Source organism: Ambystoma mexicanum, chromosome 5p (genome assembly GCF_040938575.1).
Source record: "Ambystoma mexicanum isolate Mex_15411 chromosome 5p, UKY_AmexF1_1, whole genome shotgun sequence".
NCBI lineage: Eukaryota > Metazoa > Chordata > Amphibia > Caudata > Ambystomatidae > Ambystoma > Ambystoma mexicanum.
Window position 1 is genome coordinate 729,355,720 of NC_090930.1, and position 19,424 is coordinate 729,375,143.

Below are 19,424 nucleotides of genomic sequence, written 5' to 3' on the forward strand. Positions count from 1 at the left end.
AATGCCCATGCCGGCACCTGTGTTGCTGTGCCTTGTTGGGCCGTGCCATTGTCTCCCTCCAGCTGGCTCAACGCGGTGGCGGCTTTTTCAACCGATCACCGCACCAGCGTTGTTCCTTAATTGTATGGGCCTCACCATGGCAGTGTGTGGGGGATGCACGTTAGAAAATCGAGTACCAAAAGATTTAACTACAAAATTGTGAACACCACTTATTCACATTTTGTAGCTCTATATTTCAGTGTTTTTGTGTCCCCAACCGCGCATGTATTGTATGCAGGTTACCCCTGTGACCCTCGAAACCCATAATGCCGAACTGGGGTACCAGGGTACACCACTGCAACCCCTGCTCCCCTTGTTCGGTATTTTGGGATTCAGTCTTTTCAGCCAGACCGAATGTATACTAGTTGTGCATGCAGTCCTTTTATTGGTCTTTTCGTGCAAACCCGTGTGTGGGCCTCTCTTCCCCATGCGTACACCTGTGTGTTTGGGGTCTGTTTTCTTCTTTGTTCTTTGCCCACAACAGTGTTGGAGGCCCTTCTTCATCGACCACTGCAACCAGGGCTGTGCAATATAGCAATGTTTGTTTCACCTGGGCCAGGTGTTGAGCCCTCCCAGGCCCTTGCCTGCACCTCCATATGCTGGGTCTTTTCATGCACCTGCATTCATCTTGCTGTTGACATTGTGGTGGTTTCTCCTCACCGTCCGCACCAACTTTTTTCTCACTTAAGTCGCGTGCATTCAACAAGTTTGTGGTGCCTAAATATTGTCTCAACTTCAGCTGGGCCGTTGGCCCCCCTTTTTCGTCCATGGCCTCCACCCACATTTGTCGGGCCTTCCTTTTCTTGCTGCTGGACTCCTTGGAGCTGCGTTATGTGCCCCTGTTACATGTGCCTGATCTCATTTTACCAATCTCCTGGGACTTCTGTGTGGCTGCCTGCCCCCTGCTGTCCGTTTGCCTCTCTGGGCACAGCCCTCCCCCCAGCTCTGCCCAGTGGGCTAATTTGGCCTCTATCCATTTCACAGTGGCTTATGCACTATATGCATTGGGCATCAATTTCTAAGCCATCTGCTCTCTTCACTGAGACATTCAATGGAGAGGACATATTCCCACCTGTTGGCAACCTTGGCTTTATTTGACTTTTATTTACTATTGCCCTCACCTGCTGCATATGCTACGGTTGGAAGGAGGTTGGCCCTGAAGAGCATGAAAAAGACACTGCTCTGCTTCTTTCCTACGACTTCTGTTACTACTAGGCCGTCTGTTGAGTTCATCGTGCCAGTGCAGCTCTCCACTCTCCCTCCCCGCTCTCCCTCCATCTCTCTGCCCTCTCTCTACATCCATGGCTCTCTCCATTTCTCCTATTCATTCTAACTGCCCATCATTGACACCTGTTTCAATGCCTCTAGCAGGCAGACTGCCACAGACATCTCTTTGTCGCTCCCTGCCCAGCCATATCAACTCCACTTATGGTTTCTGTCCTCTCTCTCTTCTCCTCTTCTTCCATTAATGGAGGCACCAAATGTCCATCTCAATGACACGGGCATGGCCCAGGGCTATCAGCCCAACCTTCTCCTTAACGGGCGCCTTCCCTCGTTCATCAACTGCATCCCTTCTCAAGCCACTCCTCCAACCCCTACTCCACCTTTAATGGGCCTACCACGTCCCGGGACCCTCCTCGGATGTCCTTCAAAGATGGTAACCAAGTACACCATGAAACCCTCAACTCTTGCTTTGCTGTCAAACACGCTTCTGATATTTCTCTCCTCCTTGAAGACTTTGACCTCTACTTTCTCGCCCTCCTTGAGACGTGGTTCACTGCCAGCTCTGTCACTGCTTTTGACACAGTCCTTCCTGACGGCTACAAGTCCTCTCCAAGCCCAAGCCTAACCGGTCCAGTGGTGGAGTGGCCTTGATCTTCCCTGACTGGATCCTTGTCACTATCATTCCCACATAGTCCTACTCCTCCTTTGAATGCCTTATCTGCAGGCTCTTGAAGATTTACCACCATCTACAGGATCCCTGGTCCGGACGCCCTCTTCCTCTGAGCGGTCCAACCTCACCTCTTCCCTTCTTGACTCTAACCTTCACACTGCTCTCTCCTGGTCTGACCACTTACTCCTGTCTTCTCATCTGGACCTCTTAGAGCCCCTAGTATGCCTTTGCAGGCACTACCTGTCTCCTTCTCCAACATTCAAGCAATGAAGCGAGTGTCAGTTGCTGCCTTTGCAACCACCTTCAATCCACCTCCCTCCCCTGCCACGGACGCCCTTGCTGAATCTGTCCTTGCTAATCTTCACCTTTCTATCACCAACACCCTGGATATCCTTGCCCCTGTAATGAGGATCCGAATGAAACCTGCCCCCAAGCCTGACACTTGGTATGACTCCGGCCTAGCCTCTCTGAAACGCAAAGGCATGGTGGCTGAGCAGAAGTGGTGGACTTCAGATGCATCCTCCAACAAACTGGCCAGTTGCCTGCTCCAAAGGCATTACAGATTCTCCATTCACTCTAAGAAGAGGGCTCACATCCAAGCCTGCATCACCGGAGCCTCTAACAACTAGAAATTATTCAGAATTTGCAAGGAACTCGACAATCCTTCTGCAGTCTACACTTCTTCTCTTCCTTCCTTGACACTCTGTACCTCTCTGGCATCCGACGTCCTTTCCAAAACCCAGGACATTCTGTCTTCACTCTCCTCTACCCTCCCTTCCTCCCCTGCTATCTTGCCTCCACGCTCTTGCTCCCTCACACCTCTATCAAGGACAACAATGCCTCCCTTGCGCCTTCCCTAGTAGTTTTCTGTAACCACTCCTTTGCCACTGGCTCCTTCCCTCAACCCCTCAAGCACTACCTTCTGCATCCCGCCCCTCCTTAAAAAGGCCTCTTGTGACCCTTCCTGTCCTGCTACCTATCGCCCTATCTCCATCACCCCTTTCCTAGGCAAACTCCTCTAGAAGCTTTCCATCTCCCAACTGACTCAACATTCTGACTCTGTTGGCTGTGTCCGCGACCATCAGTCTGGCTTCAGAGCTGCCAGAGGCATAGAAACTGACCTGCTCTCTAATCTTGACTCTAATTATCCTTCTGTTCTTATCCTCCTTGATCTTTCTTCCGCCATTGACACAGTCAATCATACCACCCTGACACTCTTGGCATCACAGGTTTGGCTCTGGACTGGTTGTCCTCCTTCCTCTACAACAGTCCCTCCCAGGTCCAACTCAGCCCTTTTCTCTTCCTTAGCAAAACAAAAGAGGTGATGGCTGGAAGGTTTAGAATAAATCTTAACCTCTGGTATTGCTCTGGGCAACCCTCCAGACCATCGTTTTGTGCCTGCCAAGCCATTACAAAAGGGGAAAGACCATATGCAAATCAGGTTTGGACCCACGCCAAAAGGGGTAGTCCAGCCCGAACGGCTAGGTCACATCCCTTCTGCACGAGACCATAAGCATCCCCAGACATGTTTCAGCCTTGTTGGGCATCATCAGTGAGGAGCAGCTTGGGTCTCTAGGCCCAGCAGGCAGGGGACCCATGTCAGGGCATACCCGTCCCACTCGACGTGACAATAGCAAAACAAAAGGTGATGGCTGCGGCGTCCCTCAAGGTCCAATCCTCTCACTGTGGCTATCTACCTTACCCTTGTGGCCGATTTGATCTCCTTAATCTTTCCACACTTCCAGTGTTAAGCAGACAATACACAGCTCTCTTTTAAGCTTCCCTCTCCCTCCTAATACGTTCTCATCCCTGACTGACTGCCATTCAGTCATGGTGTGCTGCCAGTGATCTCTGCCTTAATGCCAGTAAGACCAAGATCATCTCCATGGGGACCCCAGGTCCCACCTTACCTCCCTCCCTCTGGCTGGGCTCTATGGGCCCTCTCCTCACTCTCTTGTGAGGCAAAAAATCTTGGGCTCATCTTTGATTCCTCCCTGTCCTTCTCTCCTCACATTACAGACCTTGCCAAGAAGGCACACTATTAACTGCTCCTCCTCGGAGGTATTCTTCCTTTCCTCACCTTCCCCCAGAAACTCAAAGTCTCCAGGGCTCTGGTCCTCTCTAGGCTCAACGACTGTAACAGCCTCTTTCTTAATCTCCCTTCATCCCCTTTAACTAAACCAGAATAGGTCTGCGAGACGTATTCTTGGCCTCAGTCAAGCCCAGGGACTGCATCTCTCCAGCCCTTGTTTCTCTTAACTGGCTCCCGGTTGCTGCTAGATCAAATTCAAGATACTCTGCATCATCCACAAGGCTTACTGGGGCCTGGAACCCAGCTTCATCCTTCTCGCTCTCCCTAAATACCTTCCTTCTAGAGCCCTTCGGTCTGCTAGCGCTAACACCTAGCAAATCCGTCACTTCTCTAAGCAAAGAGTGGGGGGTAGACATGTCTCCTCTGTAGGAGCCTCCCTCTGGAATGGTCTTCCTGCCCCTCTCAGGCTTGTGCCGGATCTTCTTAAGTTCTGCAAGCTCTTCAAGACCTTCCCTTTCTCCTCCCCCTTCTCTCTCCCTCTCCCCTACTAACTCCTTCCTCCCCCTCTTTGCCTGGCTTCCTGGTTCCCTCTGAGTATTAGAGAGCTCCAGGCTCCCTCTGGCCAGTTCTCCCGCACCCCTTCCTTTTTTCTCCTTTGGCCCCCCCATTACACCTATACTTCCCCAGTCACCTTTCCCTCCCATCTAAACACTTATTGTTCAGACCTGCAACCCCCACCCTCCTCCGCCGTCCCACGCACTTCTTGTTTTGCACTTGCATGATTCGAATGTCACAAGGCCTACTAGGACCGTTATTGTAACTTTCTCCCTTGTTCATCCCCACCCCATTTGTTTTGTGGCTCCTTGAAACACCAGTTTTAAGACTCAATGATATGGGAACTATGGGCACCCACCTAGAGACTTTTGTCAGGCTTAGACAAGGCTGTGACCTTGCCCCAGCACTTTTTATTTTGTACCTTTCTGATTTAATGGATCATCTAACCTTGGTAACCTTGTATGTGCCTAAATTGGGATGTTTGCAGATGCCATTTTGTTAGATAGGACCCAGACTATTTAGACTTTTAAACAGCTTACAGTTATATTTAAGCAACAACAATTTAAAATATAACTCTGCAAAATCAATGAGTGTACCTGGGCGTAGGGCAAAACCCAAACAGTTTAATTGGTTAAGAAATGGTGCAAGGCTGGCAGAAGTTAAATCCTTACGATATTTGGGCTATACAATCTGTGTGAAAAGTCTTTTTGTAAACATGGATACCACAATTGTACTGAAGCGAATTCTTTGTCTGGCCCAAATGCTTAGGATACTTGCTAGATTCTGTACATTTTGTACGTTACCGTTATAATGGTTGTATGTGGGTAGTGTTACCTTCCCTATTATGTGGACTGGAATTTATTTTAAGTGAACTGGAAGGCCCTGGACATTTTAGACAGGTCACTGAAACTGTTGGGTTTTCCTGGCTCCCTACCACTGGTATTGATTAGACAGGAACTGCATATGCAATACTGGAGGTTTTCTATCTCTGGGAATAAATAAAAAATCTAAGTTACTCACCGTAGCGACTACAGTACTCATAGTCCATAGTCCCCTTTCCTCCATCCTCGTGGGCGTCCCCCAACATGTGGATGGTACCAGAACCATTGGCAGCACAACATTTAGCTTCCCCTTTAAATTTAGCATAGCGTGCAGGGGCATGGTCCCGGATGTGGGAATGCCCCCCTACCCCTGAGGCCCCATCCTCCGACACCTCACCTCAGTCCTCTTTTTAACACATCGGACGCTTACATACCTGGATACATGTAATATACTAGCCCCTGACATACAAGCGGGGGAAGGTGGGTGGGACGTATGGAGGAAAGAGGACTATGACTACTCTAGTCACTACGGAGAGTAACTTTAATTACTCATACATCCCGTCCCCTTCCCTCCATCCTTGTGGCTGATTCCATCGAACAAGACCATAGGGTGGAGCTGTGACAAACTGCCTCAAATCTAGGACGAAGCAAACATTTTCTTCAGAACCGCCTGGCCTCCTCGCCTGGCACTGATCGGCACTTCCCTTCTGGGCTCTCACCAGAACTTGCCCATACTTTGTTCCCTCCCCTATCTCATGCACTTCACTTTACTGCTCTTGCACGTCCGAATGTCACAAGGCCGAGTAGGACAACAATTGTATATTTGCTGTTTTTGCCATTGTGTACTCCCCTTGTTCCCTCCCCACTTTGTCTTGTGGCACCTGATAACACCATCTTGTTGTATAGGTGCCTAACAAATGCTCAATAAATACATTTTAAAAATCTGCATCGCGCCTGGAGCTGGTATCCAGGGAACAGGGCAGACAGGAATGGAGCTGACAGAAGGCAGACGGAGTGGCCCAAGTAGCGGCCTTGCTGATGACATCCCAAGAAGAATGCCTCTGAAATGCGACGGCCGTTGCCTTAGCCCTGACCACATGAGCACGAATCCCCTCCGGAACTGTTTTGCCCATGGCCGTATACGCCTCCGAGATGGCCTGGACATCCAACGAGCGATAGAAGCTTTGGAAGCCTGGGTGCCAGGTGACGAGCCCCCAAAGGTAATGAGCCCATTCTGCCTAGGACTGCGGGTTCAGGAAGAACAGCGGCAGGCAGATTTCCAGGTTCAAATGGAATGGAGAGACCACTGTGCGCAAACAAATTTGAGTGCGCAAGATGACCTTGTTGCTATGAATGTGGTGAAGCGCGGGGGCGTGGCCTGGAGTCGATGGCGTGCAGAGGCTGATCCGCCGAGTTCCGGCCGAGACGCCGTTTCCTGATCCTTTTTCACCAGCATAAGTGAAGCACCAGCCCGCGGAAAAGAACGCAGTGGTGGGAGAAGCGGTTCCCGTCAAGATTTGCTTGAGGGTTCGGGTTATCGGACCCCCTGGATGGTAGCAGCGGCCCCGGAAAGCACTCCCTCCCCCGCCACGCTCGCATCCAAGATGGCGCCTTGTGCAGCGTAGCGGAGTCCCCATGCGGAGTACCTCCACCAGCATGCTTTTGGGATTCGGCAGCGGAGAGGAGCGGAGAAGAGGCATCGCATAGGGGAGTGGCCCCCCTTGCGACACTCGACCTGAGTCGGCACCAGACTTGCGAGCTCCCGCCCCACTCCCCCTTCACTGTGCGAGGACCGCTCCGGCTGGTCCTGCGCGCCGGCACTGAACAAAACACGCGGGCGCCGCTGCATCCGCGGGTGGCCCGCTGAGGGAGAACACAGTCTCCGGAGCCCCACTCGACTGCTACACGGCGTGTATCCCGCGGGCGGGGGTGCACGGGAGTGGACACGGCGATACTACCACCCTCTGGCTCCTAGGAGCCACACCTGATTGCTGCGCAGCCGCCCTTTTGGAAGCAGGGAGAACGGAAGAGCAGTTGCAGAGACACTTCAAGCCTCTGGTTCATCCAACGGTCCTGAGCCTGGACGAGAAGGCAGAGGCGCCACGGAATGCTCCAACGACAGAAGCCTAAAAGATAAGGTGCGTGTGACCACAGAAAACCCGCAAGCGGGACCCCTGTTACCGCCGCCCTCCTGCATTTGCCTCCTTGGCTTGACTAACTTGGGTACATAATTGGACCCTTACAACAAGGGGCGACAATTCCCACCCCCCAGACACAATCCACTGCTGAGCCACAAGGGCTCCATTACCAGTAAGCCCGAAGCCGAGGGGCAAAATTTCGGCGCCTGGCTGGGGCCTAGGGGACCACACAACACTAGTGAGTAGCACCCCTGACCAATCCCAACTATTGGCAATGAACTCTCTGGGCACAGTTACCCCAGAATCCTCATTTCAGGCCCCACATAAGCAAGTGGCCTCAACTTTCACCCCCAACGGCAACCCAGCTCCTGAGCCCCAGGGCAACTGCTACTGCTATCCCAATATGGCCGCCAAGAATCAAGCTAGAGCTGCCACCATGGACTCCTTTGTTTCCGCTAAGGCAAAGACCCCCACCCAAGCCAGAACAAGCCCCTCCGAAATCACCCGGCCAAATGAGGGGGAAGCCACTGATAACCACTCTCAAATATTGGACGCTATTGCCTCATTGAAAACCCACATAGACTCCAAGATCGATGAGTTTAAAATAGACATACAACTCATTCGCCAGGACGCTCGCAACTTAGCTGAGAGGGTGACGACCATTGAGAATTCAACAGAGGAAACGTCCGGGGCCACTGCAGCCCTACAGTCCGAAATCTCAGACTTGAAGAGGAAAGTTGCTTTCCTAGAAGAGAGGGCGGAGGAGGCCGAAGGCCGGGCTAGACGGGGCAACATCAGGATCCTGGGAATCCCAGAGGGAAGCGAAGGTTCGAACACCACATCCTACGTCGAAACCTTGCTGCTACAGGAGATTGGGGCCAGAAAGCGGACACAGGGATTCGCAGTCGAAAGGGCCCACAGGTCCCTCCAGAAACGCCCTCCCCCCGGCTCGCATCCACGACCAATAATAGCTAAGATACTGAACTTTCAAGATAGAGAAACTATATTAAGACATTCCAGGGAAGAAGGTCCTATTGAACGGGGGGACTCTAAGATCACCATATACCCAGACTACACTCAGAGTGCAGAGAAAGAGGAATTCACGTGTCCTGATAAAAGCAAGGCTTCGTCATTTGAACCTCAAATACAGGTTGCTCTACCCGTCGCGCCTAAGAGTCATTCATAATGGGCGAGCGATATTCCTTGACAACCCGGAGGCAGCCAACATGTGGCTAGAAGATAACCTCGCTGACGGCAAGGACGCCCCACGGAAGGAAGATTAAACCCTTAAGACCTTTCATACCACCCACACGTAGCCATAAAGAGCACAGGAAACGCTAACAGCCGGAACCTAGAAGGTAATCCAATCAACAGTTTGCCGTAAGGAAACGCCCCTCGTTTGGCCCTGCCGCCTGGCACCAGCCCTACCCCCAGCAAAAAACCCAATCGGCCCAATTTACCACCCGACCCAACTCGCGCCCGATTCCCGGATGGGTTTAGACGGCTCGAGAGTGCCTGAGCACCGCGACAGAGTTGTAGTCACTGGGCGCACCAATTTGAGTTATGTTATTAGTTCCGATTGTTTCACAGTCTTCGTTTCACTAATGCTGAAGAAATACGAGATGGATGCAGGATATGACCCAAGAGTTCGTGAACCAGTAGTTTCCCGCCTGCAGCCCGCTAACCGCGGATTGAAGTTCCACCAAGCCCAAAGGATGGAACCTTATGCCAAATTCGGAATACTGATCCAATGGCGTCACAACTCACCGTGATGACGTGGAACGCGAGGGGAATGGGCTCGTACCTCAGAAGGAATCGCATACAATCTTACCTCAAGGGGAAGAAAGTCTTGATCGCACTGTTACAGGAGACCCATTTTACGGAGGACGCCATGTCCAAACTAGCAGACCGATGGGAAGGGACTGTGAGAGGGTCCCCATACTCCAAATATGTGAGAGGTGTGCTAATATGGGTAAACCCGAACATGCCCTTCCAGTTACAGGGGTGTGAATTCGACAAGGAAGGAAGATACGTAGCACTGTGGGGCACCATAGAACAGACCCCGATTTGCCTGGCTAACTCATACTTTCCACAGCATGGAATACCGTCACACCTCAGTGCAATGAGCGCAAAGCTGGTACACCACCGAGGTCGAACCTTCATATGGGGCGGAGATTTCAATTGCGTCATGGACACAACTATGGACAGATCAATACCTCCTCCCCAACCAAGCAACGCCGCAACTCGCACCCTGACGGAAACACTTGACCAACTCAACCTGGATATCTGGAGGGTACATCACCCAGCTGACAGGATCTACTCACATTATTCAGCCCCACATAGCGTCCACACAAGAATTGATTACTTGTTCATCGCCAAGGAACAGGTCCCGTTGGCAACAGCCACAGAGTACTTGGGGAGATCTATCTCCAACCACTCTCCGCTGATCATGCAATGGCAACTAAAGGGACCCAAACCCCCGATCCCCATGTGGAGGATGCCCACCGCGGCACTAGATGACCCGGAGTTCAGAGAGGACCTCGCTGAGAGATTAGAAGAATACATCGAAATCAACAAGGGCTCGGTGTCCACCTGGAGCACATTGTGGGAAGCCATGAAGGTGGTTACCAGAGGAGAAATCTTATCAAGAGCTGGCGGCACCCTCAGACAATTAAAGTTGACACTTGAGGCTCAAGAATCAGAGATCACACGCCTGGAGTCTACCTCTGACATCTCCCCAAAGATCAAAAGGAAGCTGAAAGAAGCCCGCAAAAAATGTCAGTCATCTTGGGACAGATTGGAGAAATTCGACGTTGCAACATACACCACTAGATCCTACAAAGAGTCAGACAAACCGGGTAGATTGCTGGCCTGGCTGTGCAAGCGAGAACATCCCAAACACTTCCCAACGGAGATAAGGGACGAAGCAGGAGTATCCCACAAGACGCAATTGGGGATCAACGAAACGTTTGCTAAATTCTATTCCAAATTGTACGCCCATGAAGACCAGATACCTACCGCAGAATTAATAGACACCCTGGAGGAGATAGGCCTACCCCAAATATCCAGCGAGCATAGAGACGAACTGGAGTTGGAGATCACTGCCGAAGATGTGAGAGGGGCTAACAGGTCGCTCGCCACCAACAAGGCCCCCGGAAGTGACGGCCTTCCGCCTGAGTTTTATAAAACATACAAATCTATCCTCACCCCAATCCTGCATGAAGTTTATCAGGAGGCCACGCAAATGGGATCTTGCCCAACACCATGAAAGAGACTATAATCACCCCATGCTCAAGCCGCACAAATCACCCACTGATTGTGACTCCTATCGACCCTTGGCCATGCTAAATTACGACAGCAAGATTCTCACCTCCATACTGGCCAGCAGACTTGCTAGAGTGATGGGGTCCATAATTCACGCAGACCAGAACGGATTTGTCCCTGTTCGCAATACCACAGCTAACCTGAGAAGGCTTCAACACATCATGGCTGAAACCTACGGGAGTGAGGAAGACCTAGCGGTATTGTCTCTTGATGCTATAAAGGCCTTCGACTCCATCTACTGGGAGTGGCTGGTGGAGGTTTTGAGGAGTTTTGGTTTTGGAAAGGGCTTCATTAGATGGATCAAGGTTCTCTACAATTCTCCAAGGGCTATAGTTAAGACAGGCAGAATAGTATCAGAATCCTGGGAAATACAGAAGGGCACGAGACAGGGGTGCCCACTCTCGCTCATGTTATATATACTGGGCCTGGAGCCAATTGCCATATACTTTCGACAACAGTTCTTCGATGCTGGCATTAAGGTGGGCAATGTCTATAATATAAGATCATTATATGCGGACGATGTCCTTCTATACTTGAAGAATCCCGAGGCCAATGCACCAAGAGTACTGGGGGTACTTGATAACTATGCGAAATACTCTGGGATACAGTTTAGCAGACACAAATCCTCCGCATTCCCCCTGGCCGGACTGCGAGGCATGACAGCGAAGGACCTCCCGCCTATAGGGATAAAGTGGCAACTCGACAAGTTCCGATACTTAGGAATCAATGTGAGCCACACTCCGCAGCTCACACATGAGCACAACACTGAAGTTGCAAACACCGGCCTTCGCGGATCTATAAAATTCTGGTCCAAACTCCCACTGGCAATGGTAGGAAGAGCGGCGATTGCCAAGATGATAATTCTCCCCGGATTCCTGTATTTCTTTGTGAACATTTGCCACTACGTTCGGCCGCCCTTCTTCAAGAAACTAGAGGCAATCATCAAGGACTTTTTGTGGGGTCCCCATAGGCACAAACTAACATTGGCCACGTTATCTTTACCACATAAAGAGGGAGGAATAAAACTTCCAGATCTCCAACTGTACTATCTAGCTGCCCAGCTGTCACATAACGAAGTGGCTATCAGACGAACCTTCGGCCGAAGTGGTGCTACTGAGGCAGTCTCCTACCAACATAATCCCCAAGGAAACCCTATGGCACCCTTTTCGGCAATCTTCGGAAACCCCTCTGGTCGTTGAGCTTGGCAGGCAGATCTGGGCTAGGACCTGATACATAAGGCAGGTGAAATATCCGTACTCTCCAGATAATCCTATATTGGTGGATGTGTGCAAAACGGAGGCAGAACTACCCACGGCAAAGAGGTGGGAAGAAGCTGGCATATACACGTGGGGAGACCTGTTTGAAGAAAGGGAATTTAGGGACTTTGAGTCGCTACAGGCCAATGAAGGACTATCTAAGGGTCAGTTTCTCTGGTACCACCGGCTCAAACAGACCGCAAAGAAGCAATGGAACAGTTGGCCGGAGGAACCCACCCCGGACCCATTGCTACAGGAAATGCACGACCTTTCAGATGGATGGAGACCAATCTCCAGGCTCTACAACAAGCTTAACGATAAACCTAATCCCAAAGGAGAGGCGCTGAAGGCGAGATGGGAAGCAGATCTTGAAACCTCACTTACTGATATGGAATGGGAAAGAGCATTAATATACCCCAAGAAAGTGTCGAGAAACTCCAGATTTGGTCAGATCCAGCTGAACGTCCTTTATTGGACATATATGACCCCCCCATAGGGTCGCTTCCTTTAACGAAAAGGTCTCCCCGGCGTGCCCATGGTGTGGGAACGACAAAGCGGACATGATCCACATGTTCTGGACCTGCACTAAGGTGATGACACTCTGGTCCAAAGCTAAACAGTCCTGCACAGACGCCGGAATGGGAAGGTACGACTGGACACCCGGAGAATGCCTATTAGGGACTTACCCCAGACCAAGCAAACTCAAACATGTGGTAAAATTGATGGACATTTCATGTATATTAGTTAAAAGGACCATAGCGATGGCCTGGAAGACACCAGCAGGCCCCAGACATGAACGATGGTTGAAGGAAATGGCGAGATGGACGACTGCCGAAACCAGGGCCTGGCAGGACGGAACCATACCCAGTGGAGACGTGGCAAGCGGCACCCTGGACTCCTGGAAGGCTTTCCTGAGCGACATGCGCTTCAACGCAGACCACAAGCCTCCTTGACAATCCACAGCGTTTTGTAGTAACGGATTCCTTGCACCAACATAGAGACGATGTTCCCTGAAACTGTTCCCTCTCACTTCCTGAGATACCAGAATTTTGTTCTAATGCACCATCCCGAATGCCACATGCAGCATCATACGAAGACTGTTGTTGGTTTTGTTGTTTTTCTTTGTTCTTGTTTTAGTTCGTATGTTTGTATTGTTTTGTTCTTACTGCAAAAACATCAATAAAATACTTCTTAAAAATAAAAAAAATGAATGTGGTGAAGGGCTTGCACGATGACAGCGCCTGTAGCTCGCTGAACCTGCGCGCAGAGGTGAGCGGCACCAACAATACCGTCTTCAGTCTCACCAGCCGGACATCCACTGAGGCGATCGGCTCAAAGGGCTTGCGCTGCAAGGCCAACAGAACCACAATGAGGTCCCAAACCAGGTGAGACCAATGCACTGGAGGAAAAAGACTGGACAATCCCCTTGAGGTGGGCCTTAACCACAGGGTTGGCTGCTGAAAAAACCTACTCTAAAGAATACTTGTAGGTCCCAATGCTCGCTAAATAGGTGCAGCAGGTATCCACCAGAATACCAGAATGAGCCAGATGTGTGGAGAATGCCAGCATGTCATCCAGGGAGCAGGAAATGGGGTCCAGCCCCTGGTCACGAGCCCAGTGGCAAAACCTAGTCCACTTGCTCTTATGCTGGGATCGAGTAGACAGCCTCCTGTATGATGTCCCAGCTTTATCTGAAAATTGACCATGCTGCAGTCTCAGCTGGTCATAACCTAGGCCACTAGGGCTAGCTTGGCTGTGTCCGGTTGCTCCACTGCACCCACCCTCTTGCATCAGGAAGCCCCTGCTGGGAATCAGAAGATGGCGGCCCCGGGGAGCACAACTACAGCAAATTGGAGAACCACGCCCTCGAGGGACAGTGGGGGGCAATTAGGATAAGGCTGCCGCCTACCGATGCCTGGAATTTGCAGAGGGTCCGTTGGAGCAATGGGGAGGAGGGAACGCATAATAAGGGCAGCCATGCCAGCAGATCAGGTAGGCAGATGAGTGTCTGAATACCTGATCTGCTGGCACGGCAGACCACAAAGACCCCTGACCCCGATCAGCCCATGAAGCAAACCAGGGGCACTTGGAATTCTGAGAAGTCCAGATCCAGAAACCCTGATCCCTGGAAGAGGGGCAACAAGGAGAAGATGTGTAACTCCCACTCGTAGGTGTTGAACTCCAAGCAGCTCAGCTAGTCTGCTTCTGAGTTGCTGTCCTCCCGGACGTGGACTGCTGAAATCCAAATCCCTAACGTCAGGGCCCATTCCCAGATCGAAACTGTTTCCATACACAAGAGGGTGTGCGGGGACGGGTGCCACCATGCTTGTTCAGGTAAAACATTGTTGTGGAATTGACCGTCTGGACAATATCTGCCTTGTCCCAGATGAGGGGCAGAAAAGCTTTGAGTGTCAGGCCCACTGCCCTGAGCTCGAGCAATCGGATATGCTGGAGGGCTTCCACCCTGGACCATACACCATGAATGGAATATCCCTCCAGAGTAGCCGCCCAACCCAAAAGAGAGGAATCCGTTGTTACCACCAGGATGGGCTCCGGCCAGGTAAAGGGGGCTCCCACTGCCATATTGCACTCCATCAGCCACCAGCAAAGAACCAGGAGGAGGAGCAGGGGTAATGGGATCCTGTCCGACTGAGACCCTGCATCCTGTTCCCCCTGAATATTTCCATTAGACATCTTCAAATTCCATTCAGCCATAAAAGATAACCATCTCTTTCCATTGACTGATCGTCTTCTTAGTACTCCTTTATCCACCAAAGTCAGAGAGGCAATACATAGAGAATTAAAGTCCCTTGCAATTACTATACTAGCTGATTCAAACAGAGTCTTGACTTTCAACAGAACAGACAGGGACTCAAGAAGGGAAGAAGAGTCGACCAGGCAGGGTTCCAATATATATTTACACTACAAGAGACTTTTGAGGAGGACCACCTCTCAAAGATTATTTTACGGCCAAAATACCCCTTGTATCAAGGGAAATCAGTTATACTTATTCAAGTAATGATTTCTGAACTGCTTTTAAAAGGCCTCCTGTCGGACGGCTGGCTATTTTTAGGACAAATTGCTGATTGATGCACAACAAAGAAACCTTCTAATTGAAAGCAGATGATCAGCTGCGTGTCTTGTAAAATAATGAGGTTGTCACTGCCAAATATGACCTTTTTCATTACACTATTCGTAAATCAATTGGTTTCCCTGCATGTTCCAGCTCAAAATCTGAAAGTCTCTAGCAACTAAAGCAACTCATCAGGAGTCCCCAATTTATGAAAAATCTGGGACAAAATATTCGCACGCAATGACCACACCTGCATCTTTGTCTCACTTAATGGCTTAGAGTCGCACAATCCCATAATGGGCACAATGATTATAGCAACGGAAGTCTGGCAAGAAACACCAACCTGTGCTTCTATGTTCTTTTTGTGAGAAACTAGAAGGTGTCTCACCCACTAGTCCCTGGGGATCTGTCATCAAGGTGCCCAGGACATAGCCATCACTTCTGGGGGTGGACCAGTGCGGGAGGATCAGCTGGGAGAAGGGTCTTCGGGGAGTGGGACATGGGATGGTGAGACACAGTATCCCCTTGCCTCGAACACCTTTACCCCATCCTACCAGGTAGGATGTTTAGGAACTCTGCCTCCAACGCCCTTTTACAACACAAACACTTTCTCATGGACAGCCCGCTATGAGAGAAAACAGACAACACCTGAACAGTATACCTGACGTGTCCCAATACGATGGTCAGGCAATTACTGACCACCATGCACACCTTCCATTACACTTCCCCATACGGATAAAAGGCAGAGCATGAAAGCACACTCTGAACGAGGCAAAGCACACAAGGAAACAGCAGTTCCAAGATGGCAGTTTAACACGAGGAGGAAGACGGCGAAACCGATTGGGATCACAAGAGGGAAGTTCCCTGGACCTTTTCAACAAGGAACTGTTACTTTCACGAAACCTCGAGAATAGAAAGCGTAAGACCAGGAAACCAGGCTGAGGAATCCTGCATTGTGTGTCGGAGGTACCCGTGACACTCCTGCATCGATAATCAGGGCAGGGAGAAGCCAGCTGGCGTGGTACTGTCCTTGGCTCTAACAAGAAAGCAGCATCCGTGAAATCAACACAGCTGATGAGTTGGGGAGACTGATACAAGACCGGTCTGTGTTGAAGCTAAGGTTGCAAGCAGCAAAATTGTATGGCGAGCGCTGGAACAAAACATTGTATGAAACGCGTCTGATAACCAACGCAAGTACATTTGAACTGCAGATGCATGATTAAACTTTAAAACCAAGATATATGATACCTTTGACAGAGTGGTACGGCACCGCATGCGTGCTCAATCGGAGGTCTCTGCAAGGTGTCCAGCTAAGAGTTGACAAAAGTGAAAGAGTGGTAAAGGATTGTGAATCGAAGTGGTCCTGCAACGTGTCAAGTGAAATCCTGTGCACAATCGAAAGTATTCAATGTTGATACAGTAAAGAAAGTTGATGGCAAAGTAGATAAAATTGGTCCGAGCCTGCCAGATGGAGACCGACTGAAGATTTTGTGTTAGAACGATATGAGCCCAGCAGAGGTGGATCCGGGGTGAACCGTGAATCACCCGAGGAATTGGATACATGGAAATCCTAAGAAAATTGAGTATATGTGGAATACGAACTTTGTGTTCAAGAGGATCTGAGCCCGGCTTAGGGGGATCCAAGGTGAACAGTAAATCACCTGAGAAAAGTGTGCAAAGGGGAATCCTCAAAGGAAAGGAACTTTATTTGTTTGTTGCATCAGGCCCCCTGAAAGAAGAGACTTTGGTACAGAAGGCTGTGATGTTGGAGTTTTGAACTGCATCCTAGTGCAGGAGAGGCCAGAGACTGTGCTAGGCTCTATTGCGCTGCCTTATCCCTTGCTGAAAACGTGGGGAAGGGAAGCACACGGTTTGAATAGCCTGACTTACTTGAACACTTTTCTTCACCATAACATTGTTTCCCATACTATTTGCATTGGCAATAGGTTTATTAGTATAGGCCCTTTTACTTTGACAGGACACCATTAGGACTACGTTTGTTATTATTGGATGGTCGTAGCTTGCTCCAATCTTTAGATTTAGGATTAGCTAGGAGGTTTTTCAAACGCAACTGAGGTTCACTAAACACCCTTGAACTGTGTTCACTTTTGTCTGTCTTACTGTTGATATCATGTCTTCCTTGCACTAATCAAATGCATCAGCCTGGAAAGGAAGTCTGCAACTTACAACGGACGATAAATGGAGGAAAGAAACAATCTGAGGGACCTTTATGCGTTAAGGACAATGGGTACAGTACAAGTCACACTAGGGATAGTATTACGAATACACCCTGTCGATGTCCGTTTTCGACTTTTGAAAACAAATCTTGTAATACTCTGCGACTACCACTAGATGTTGGACTACGCAGAGCATGTGATCTAGGCAGATCCACAATCCTCAGATATATATATATATATATATAGATATATATATATATATATATATAATCCATTACTCACCATAATCGTATTTCTGATGCACATCATGGGCATAGATTAGCGAGCAGTGTTAGAAGAAGGAGGTGGGATGTGAGAAGGGTCATGAGCAAATACATGTCTTAGAACCGCTTGTCCCACTTGAGTATCTGTCTTGGAATGAGTGTCAATGCAGTAGTGCTGAGTAAAAGTGTGAATAGAACTCCAGGTAGCTGCTTTGCAAATGGTGTCAAGGAGTACATTTGCAATGAAAGCCAGAGTGTCCCCAATGCCTCTTGTAGAGTGGGCTCTTGGCTTGAAAGGCAGAGTCTTTTCAGAAAGGGAGTAACAAAGCTGGATACAATTTATAATCCACTTAGAGATGGCACCTTTAGAGACGCGATCTCCCTCTCTGCCTGTAGCTACGGAGACAAACAGTTGGTCTGTTTTCCTTAGCGGCCTAGTCTTGTCTACATAGTATAGGAATGCCCTACGCACATCTAGGGTGTGTAGTTTCACCTCAGCAGAGCTTTGGGGTTCTTGGAAGAAAGCCAGAAGCTCGATGGACTGGTTAACGTGGAATTTAGAAATAAACTTAGGTGAAAACCTAGGGTGTGTTCGTAAAACCAGTTCATCTTTATGAACAGTAAAGAAAGGATCCTGCACGGACATAGCCCGAATTTCACTGTACCTTTTTATGGATGTAATGGCTACTAAGAAGGCAGTTTTATATGTCAGGTGTTTGAGACTGCTTTTATATATGGGCTCGATTGGGGGGCCCATGAGTTTAGCAAGCACCACATTAAGGTCACATTCTGGTGGTGAGTTAGAAATTGGAGGGTGGAGTCTCTTTACCCCTTCCATGAAGGCTTTAACCACTGGTACTTTCCACCACAACACCTTGTTATGGGAGGTGGTGTATGCTGACAGTGCAGCCAGGTGTACTTTCAGTGAGTTAAATACCAACCCTTCGTCCAGCAGGTGGAGCATGTAGGTGACAATAGTGGAAGGAGTGAAATCAAAAGGGTTGATTTGTTTATTCTGGCACCAGAAAACAAATCTTTTCCATTTGTCAAAGTAGCAGTGCCTCGTGTTTGGCTTCCTAAATTATTTTAGGATGTCCATACATCTCTGAGGTAAATTGAGATGTCTAAACTCTATGACCTCAGGAGCCATGCTGCCAAGTACATTGAGTTGGGTTGAGGGTGCACTGTTTGACCTTGGTGCTGGGACAGTAGGTTGTACCAGCACGGGAGTCTGGTGGGTTTGCACACTGCTAGTCTGCATAAGTGTGGGAACCACGGTTGCCTCGCCCACATGGGAGCAACTAGGATGAGCGTCATAGATTCCATGTGCATCTTGTTGACCACCTTCCTGATGAGGGGTTGGTGGAAAAGCGTACGCAAACATCCCTGACCAGTTAATCCACAGGGCGTTCCCCTTGGAGTCTGGCTGCGGGAACCTGGATGCGAATCCTGGGCATTGCCTGTTTTCGCTTGTGGCAAATAGGTTTGTAGTGGGGAAACCCCACTGTGAGAAGATGTCTTCTACGACTTCTCTGTGTAGACACCATTTGTGTTTTTTTAAAGGGGATCTCTGCTCAAAGCGTCCGCTAGTGAATTGAGATCCCCTGGAACATGTTGAGATGACAGGTAGATGTTCCGTCTGACTGCCCATATCCAAATTTTCTGGGCAAGCTTGGACAGATTTGGCGAACGACTCCCTACCTGCTTGTTTAGGTAAAACATTGCTGTTGTGCTGTCTGTCAAGATCTGCACTGACAGGTTCAGCAGGTGGGGCTCTGAATACTGCCAGAAGCTCTAGCAGGTTGATATGATTCTTGGCCAATGTGTGAGACCGGAGACCCTGAGCTATGTG

At 49.7% G+C, this 19,424-nt stretch overlaps 1 protein-coding gene across 6 annotated transcripts in view; it reads right to left on the reverse strand.

The window, feature by feature from the left end:
• Positions 1-19,424, reverse strand: part of ENOX2 (ecto-NOX disulfide-thiol exchanger 2) — a 2,107,113-nt gene that overhangs the window by 926,609 nt on the left and 1,161,080 nt on the right. The window lies entirely within an intron of this gene.